The sequence below is a fragment of the Physeter macrocephalus genome, chromosome 2, assembly GCF_002837175.3.
Source record: "Physeter macrocephalus isolate SW-GA chromosome 2, ASM283717v5, whole genome shotgun sequence".
Classification (NCBI taxonomy): domain Eukaryota; kingdom Metazoa; phylum Chordata; class Mammalia; order Artiodactyla; family Physeteridae; genus Physeter; species Physeter macrocephalus.
In genome coordinates, this window is record NC_041215.1 from 72,204,727 (window position 1) to 72,213,249 (window position 8,523).

Below are 8,523 nucleotides of genomic sequence, written 5' to 3' on the forward strand. Positions count from 1 at the left end.
CCCAGACCGGGGCACGAACCCGCGTCCCCTGCATCGGCAGGCGGACTCTCAACCACTGCGCCACCAGAGAAGCCCAAGAATGAAAAATTTTGTTTTACTTGGTAGTAACATGGAACTCCACATATCTATCTTTTCCACAATTGCCACTCCAATTTTCAAAACTACAGAAGTTTCTGGAAAAGAGGTAGATAGGCAGTAATATGAGACAATAAACTAAGCAATATAGTACTGGCAGAGTTTTTCTCATTAAATAGGATTAGAAATATATATTTATCTTCTAACATCTGCTACATGGCAATATTCTAATTTGAGGAAAAACAATTACACTGTTGTGAAAATGGAAGAATACAGCTATAAGTTTTTGTGTATACATAGCTAAAATGTAGGGTTCAAGACTTCCCTGGTGGCACAGTGGATAAGACTCCATGCTCCCAATGCAGGGGTCCTGGGTTCAATCCCTGGTCAGGGAACTAGCTCCCACATGTATGCCACAACTAAGAGTCTGCATGCCACTACTAAGGAGCCCATGTGCTGCAACTAAGGAGCCCTGGAGCCGTAACTAAGGAGCCTGTAAGCCACAACTAAGGAACCCACCTGCCACAACTAAGACCTGGTGCAACCAAATAAATAAATAAATATTTTTTTTAAAAGTAGGGCTCAGGGACTTCCCTGGTGGCACCAAGTGGTTAAGAATCCGCCTGCCAATGCAGGGGACACGGGTTCGAGCCCTGGCCCGGGAAGATCCCACATGCCGCAGAGCAACTAAGCCCGTGCGTCACAACTACTGAGCCTGCTCTCTAGAGCCCGGGAGCCACAACTACTGAGCCCGTGTGCCACAACTACTGAAGCCTGCGCGCCCTAGAGCCCGTGCTCCACAACAAGAGAAGCCACCGCAATGAGAAGCCTGTGCACTGCAACAAAGAGTAGCCCCTGCTCCCCGCAACTAGAGAAAGCCCGCGTGCAGCAACAAAGACCCAACGCAGCCAAAAATAAATAAATTAATTAATTTTTTAAAAAAAGAAAAGTAGGGTTCAAAAGAGTTTCAGAGTAGGATTAAAAAGAACTAGCACTATAATTAAAACATGGTGCAATAAACAAGGAAGATTCTCAGACGTAAGCTGAAGTGATAAGGTGGACAAATTATGCATAATGAAACAACAGAAGAAAAGACGTTTCCTAAAAATGTATCAACATCAGAGTGTTTGCTGATCTAATTTGACATGGTCTTGGCCTTTGTGCCAGTAAACTCATGTAAAGAAAAATAAATGTCTTTTGTTTTGCATGTAGTAGATACTCAGTAAATATATTGATTGATCAATTATTCATGAAGAATTCCTCTCACAAGGTCAAACAGCCCACTGAGGGGTCCTTTACCACAGCAACACTTTTGTTGATGATGTGCTTTCTTTGGAATGGCTCTTGATCAGAACCACTGTTATCCAAGTCCCCTTCTTGCAGAAGCCTTAAACTAGACAAGGTTACACAATATATGAAACCTTTGCTTTTAGACATTGGGGCAACATGATATGCAAAACTGTGAACCCTGAGAGGAAGGAAATAAACAAGGTGAGTTGGTGATCGTCCCAGCTTACTACATGAAATTGGTTTTCAGACTGAAGCAAAGAAAGAGCTCCACAACCTCCCTGAGTTGAGAAGACAGAAACTAGAGTTTAAGAGGCTGAGACAGCTGGAATCTGTGGGCTAGAGAACCAGAGAGAAGGGAACTGCATAGAGAGTATGCCAGGGACCTGCAGAGGAGACCCTCACCTTTTTTGGTTGATCCTGTTGTGCCATTGTGTGAGAACAGACATACCTAAGGCCAGGGAAAGAACTAATGGCAAAGCAGCATGTCAAAAAATTCCTGGACCTCACGCAGGGCTAGAAATTGTATTCCCCCCAGCCAAAGTGGAAAGATCTCGTCACATGTGAGGTATTGGTAGAATCCTTAAAAGGATATTGTCTTAGTAGTGGGGCTAAATTAACTTTAAAGTTGCTCTGGATTTACAGCAACAAAGCTTAAAAGCAAGACAGAAGAATCCAACCTGTTTCAACTTGCTTAAATGCTAACCAGAATAAAATTCAACACTTTCTGAAGGACCTGACAACATAAAATTATCACTGATTGGCATTCATTTAAAAAAAATTCCCACACTTGCAAAGAAGAAGGAAAATATGAACAATAGCCAGCAGAAAAGTCGATTAAAAGTCATTTCTGGGAACAGACCCAGAAATGGCAAAGATGGTGGAATTAACAGATTAGGACATTAGATTGCATATTATGTGTGGTTTGAATGCCCAAGACAGTAGAGAAAAATCTGAGCATGATGAAGAGAGGGAAATAGAAGATATAAAAAACCCCAAAATTGAACTTCTAGATGTGAAAAATACAATATAAGAAATGAAAATCCATGGTATTTAAAAGTAATACTCACTTGGAAGAATATTTAAGGAATATGTATGTATACACAAAATAGAAAATAATGACTCCTGTAATCCTGAATTTCATGTATGAACTGTTTTATTTAACAGGTTGACCACTGTCTTTCCAGACTTTTATTTGTCTGTGTAAACAAATATAATATTATTTGAAAAAATAAAATAGTAATGCATTATTTTTTGCAGTTATAATAATTCAAAGTTGTGACCATATTTAACTTCGCAATAAGTATTTTAATATATTGGATTTACCTAACATATTATATTAATATTTATATTTATTAAGTTCACTCTCAAGGTTTAGAAATTTTTGTCCATTAAAGATATGTAAAACAGGCCTTGAAGATAGTTCCAAAAGAAAAATTTAAAAATAGTTAAGCAATTATCATTAGTGAAATCAAGATGTAACTTCCCAAGCTGCTACTTTAAAGGCGGTAACAGCTATTTAAATGTATTAACTCCGGTATCTTTACTAAACTGAAACTTCCATTATGCAACATTAAATGGAACTTATGTAACTGGAGTTTATATAGGCATTTTTTTGGTGGTTGTTTTGATTGCTGTCAGAAGTAAACCGTTGGCAAATTCGAATCTGTAGTCTAGGATGTGGTAATAACTGAATTTTGCCAGAGTAAGAGATGTTAAAGCATAGATGGGATGGGGTATTTGAGAAAGAAGAAACAATGGAATGAATGTTCCCAGTTCGTGGATCAGAAGTTCTGAGTGATTTAGAAAGACCTAAGAGAGGGGTCAGCCTGGGGAGGTCTCCAGGAGCCCAGCGTTCAAAGGATCTGAGATACATTTGTAAGGACTTGTTTGCTATTTATAGACCCCATGTTCTAAGCACTAAGTTTGTTGTTTAAAGATTCCCACACTGCAACTTTTTATCATGTAAATACTAATTAGTTAAGGTTTATCTTTGAAATCACAGATTTTCAAATGATCAGATTATCATTGTAGTGGGGAGTTTTGACAATTAAAAAAAGGTTTACTTTGTTGTGTTTTAAGCAATTCAGTAAATAGACTCAAATTTTCTAGCAGTGAGGAAAGATCAAAAAAAAAAAAAAAGAAAGAAAAAGGAAACTAGATTTTCTTTAAAACCGAATGCATTTGTGTTATGATGACTAGGGTATGGTAAATTTTAAATTTGAATCCTGTTTAAGCAATGTCTACCTATTCCAAAAATATTTTGGGAGTGCATCATTATGTGAAATGTAGTGAAGATAGACTGAATGGTAACTCATACTATGTTTTTTAAAATGGTCAGTATATTTTTATAAAAAATTCAGGAAAGTAGTTAGGTTTCACACTTAAAATTATTTTTGTCCTTGCCAGTGAGATTAATAACACTTGTTTACTTTTTAATATGTAGTAGACATTGTTTTTAAAACTCTACTTGTTTAACCCATTTAATCCATACAACAACTCTTGGAAGTAAATAGTATTATCATCCCCATTTTTGCAGGTAAGAACATTTAAATGTGAGAGGTTAATTAACTTTCCCAAGGTCACCCAGCTAACATGTAGAAGGGCCAAGGTGTCAGCCTAGGTAATCAGGCTCTGGAGTCTGTGCTTAAGCACCAAGAGATACTAATCCCACAGGGAAATGGCTATTCTATGTCTTATAAAGACAGTATACACATTAAGAAAAATTGGCCAGGCTACATTATAATTATGAATTGAAAATAAAGTTGGTAATTGTAATGTAGAAGAACAATATAAACATAAAGTAAATCTCTCAGTAGTTCATTTATTTACAAATAAACATGTTAACTGAAATCAAACACATCAGAGAAGTTCAATTGCATTGTATTATAGTGGAAAGGATACAGAAGCCATTTCCTGACCTACCAATTATGACTGTGGCGTTCATTGCACAAGTCTCATAATCTCTGTGTATTTCACTTTTCTCCTCTGTAAATAGGAAGGTTTGTACTAAATTATTTTTAAGGTCCTTTCTTTGCTAACCTTTTAGATTTGTTTCTTTTAAATGAATATGCGTAAGTTTTTCTAAGTCAAATTTAAATGGAATATTCTTTCATTGAAACATGTTACCTACTGGGGAATTGTTGTTTGTAAGCAGCATGTATTCAGTATTCATATTTTCTCTATGATGGCCACTTTGGGGAGATGTTATCAAAATGGCTAATTAGTGTCTATTGTTACAAGTTAAGAGAAATAATCAAACGAGAATTAATTGAATAAAAGCCATAGACTCAAATGTGAAGTTATCCTAACAGCACTGGATTATGACTCTTTCCTTCAGAGGTACCTCAGTCAAATTCTAGCATGCTGCATACAGTGGACATTCTGTATATACTATTAATTTGCATACACAAACTGTTTCCTCCTCACACATTCATTTTGATAACTGCTATATCTACTGCCACCTGGTGTTCAAAATATGTCAAATGTTTTAGAAAGTCATAAAAATCTTTTACACTGTTTTCTTTTTCTTCTATTTTTGTTTTACTTTATTTTTTTAGGGAAGTTCTGGGTTTACAACAAATCTGAAAGGGAGGTACAGAGCTTTCCCATATACCCCCTGCCCCCATGCATGCCCAGCCTCCCCCATTATCAACATCACTCACCTGAATGGTTTATTTTTCACCAAGGATGAACCTACATTAATGCATCATAATCGCTCAAAGTCCATAGTTTACCTTAGAGTTCACTCTTGGTGTTGTACATTCTATGGGATATTGGACAATTGTATAATTACATATGTCCATCATTAAAATATCTTACAGAGTATTTTCACTGCCCTAAAATTTTTCTATGCTCTGCTTCTTCATCTCTTCCCTCTCACCCTCCGCCCTTGGCAACCATTGATCTTTTTATTGTCTCCATAGTTTTGCCTTTTCCAGAATGTTGTATAGTTTGAATCATACAGTATTATGTACCTTTTCAGATTGGTTCTTTCACTTAATGATATGAATTTAAATTTTCTCCCTGTCTTTTCATGGCTTGATAGCTCATTTCTTTTCAGCACTGAGTAATATTCCATTGTGTGGATGTACCTTGGTTTATTTATCTATTCATCTGCTGAAAGATATCTTGGTTGCTTCCGAGTTTTGGCAATTATTAGTAAAGCTGCTATAATGTCTGTGTGCAGGTTTTTGTGTGAACATAAATTTTCAGCTCTTTTGGGTAAATATCAAGGAGGGCAATTGCTCAATCATATGCTAAGAGTAAGTGTTGTTTTGTAAGAAACTGCCAAACTGTCTTCCAAAGTAGCTGTACCATTTTACATTTCCACCAGCAATGAATGAGAGTTCCTGTTGTTCCACATCCTCAATAGCATTTGGTGTGGTCAGTATTACAGATTTTGGCCTTAATATGTGTGTAGTGATATCTCATTGTTATTTTAATTTGCATTTTCCTGGTGCCATATTATGGAGAGCATCTTTTCATATTCTTATTAGACGTCTGTATATCTTCTTCAGTGAAGTAGCTGTTAAGGTCTTTGGCTCCTTTTTAAATAGGGTTGTTTGTTTTCTAACTGCTGCATTTTAAAAGTTCTTTGTATATTTTGGATAACAGTCCTTTATCAGATATGTCTTTTGCAAATATTTTCTCCCACTCTGTACTTATCTTCTAATTCTCTTGATATTATCTTTGGCAGAGTAGAAGTTTTTACTTTTAATGAAGTCCAGCTTATCAATTCTTTTTTTTCATGGACTGTGTCTTTGATGTTGTATCCAAAAAGGCATCACCATATCCAAGGCCATCTGGGTTTTCTCCTATGTTATCTTCTAAAAGTTTTATAATTTTGCATTTTACATTTAAGTCTGTAATCAACATTGAGTTAATTTTTGTGAAGGGTGTAAGGTCTGTGTCTAGATTCATTTTTTTGCCTGTGAATGATCAGTTATTCCAGCATTGTTTGTTGAAGAGATTACCTTTTTTTAAAAAACATCTTTATTGGAATATAGTTGCTTTACAATGGTGTGTTAGTTCCTGCTTTATAACAAAGTGGATCAGCTATACATATACATATATCCCCATATCTCCTCCCTCTTGCATCTCCCTCCCACCCTCCCTATCCCACCCCTCTAGGTGGTCACAAAGCACTGAGCTGATCTCCCTGTGCTATGCAGCTGCTTCCCACTAGCTATCCATTTTACATTTGGTAGTGTATATATGTCCATGCCACTCTCTCACTTCGTCCCAGATTGCCCTCACCCCTCCCCATGTCCTCAACTCCATTCTCTACATCTGCATTTTTATTCCTGTCCTGCCCTTAGGTTTTTCAGAACCTTTTTTTTTCTTTTAGATTCCATATATATGTGTTAGCATATGGTATTTGTTTTTCTCTTTCTGACTTACTTCACTCTGTATGACAGACTCTAGATCCATCCACCTCACTACAAATAACTCAATTTCGTTTCTTTTAATGGCTGAGTAATATTCTATTGTATACTTAAAACAGAGGGATAGTAGAAATAGGTATAGAAATTAGGATATTTAAGAAATTTTTCTTTCTGAAAATTTAAATGTAATTAAAATTTTTATGAAGCATAATTTAATTTAAAAATATAATACCTCAAATAAAATTTATTTGAATTTATGAACAACCTATTTTTACTTCTTTCATCATAATAAAATAGGTTGGAGGAAATTCAAGGTATAGTGGTTAGAGTTACCAGGTAAAATCACTGGCTGGACAGGAAGCCAAGGAGTAGAGCAGGGAAAGACCTCTTAGCACTGCTTGTGTAGTGGTGAGAGAAGAAGGAAAGGTTATAGTATCAGTGGGGGACACATACTCTTCAGAGGACATGTGCCTACAGCTCTTCAGGAAAGTCTGTTTAATTCCAGGGCCTTGGTTTTCTTCTAAGGCCTGAACCTATCTTAAACTGGATTACTCCCAAGTGTGGCAATGCTTTGAATAATCCCTAATAGACTTCTAGATAGATCTCAAACTGAATACTACTCCTAATATCTCCTCTCATTTTTCCTACTTTCACTAATATATGCTCTTGAAGGAAAGGAGAAAAGAAAGAGAAAGGTAATGCTAAGTAAAAGCAGATGGTGGGAGGCATCCGGCAATGATCTTTGCTTTTTTCAATGAAATGCGAAAACATTAATAACAAGAGTACTATTCCAGAATGTCGTATCTTTGCTTCTGGGTTGGCTTTAAATGCCTTTTGTTCACAAAGAAATAATCAAAGAAATTCTAATACATGCTGACAAAAGAAGCGGTCAATGGAAAATATTGGAGATTTGGTGGCCTCTTGGAAAGTAGGAACTGTTTGTTCTAACTAAGCAAAGGAGAAAGGAAAGAAGCATAGAGCAAACATTTTTCCTTCCTTCCTTTCCTTTCTTTTTCTTTCTTTTCCTTCCTTCCTTCATTTCTTTTTCTGAGGAAAATTTATGCCAAATCCTCTAAAATTTATTTACTTCAATTACTATTCCCAGTCTCTTAACTTGAGTGTCATGAACATTCATCCGGGTTATAAAAAGTGTCCACATTGCTTTGTCAGCTTCAGCATCACAAATTCTAACCAATTCTCTACACTCCCTATTTAATGAGTGGCCTTCAGGATGGAGGTCAAATTCCTTAACTTAGGCTTTACCTCTAGCAGGAAGGCTTTTGCTCTTGTGCTTCCCTCTGATGGAGCACCCTGCCCCAGCACCTGTGCTTAACTCGCTCCTATCATTCTGCAGATCTTAGAAGTCACATTCTCTAAGCCCTGCTTGCCAACTAAGTATGGGTTAAATTCCCCTCCTCCCTACTTCCATTACACACTGAACTTCCCTTATCAAAACATTTATCACATTTTATTGTAATTGTTTGTTTGGGTGCCAGCAAATGCTTCCCAACAAAGTGATGCTTCAGCTGGACCTGGGAGGCTGTTCATGAATTAGTCAGGTGGATGGGGTTGAGAATAAAGACCTTCCAGGAAGAGGGAATATCCCTGTGCAACTGTAGATGACTTCAGTCTCAGTTTGAATGAAGTTTAGGAAGCACTTGGGAAAATGAGAGAACATAAGCCAAGAGAGAAGGAGGCATGTGGTCACAAAAGGTCTTGAATATACAGAGATAAATTGTCTGGACTTAATCCAGAAGGGTGACATTTTAAATGT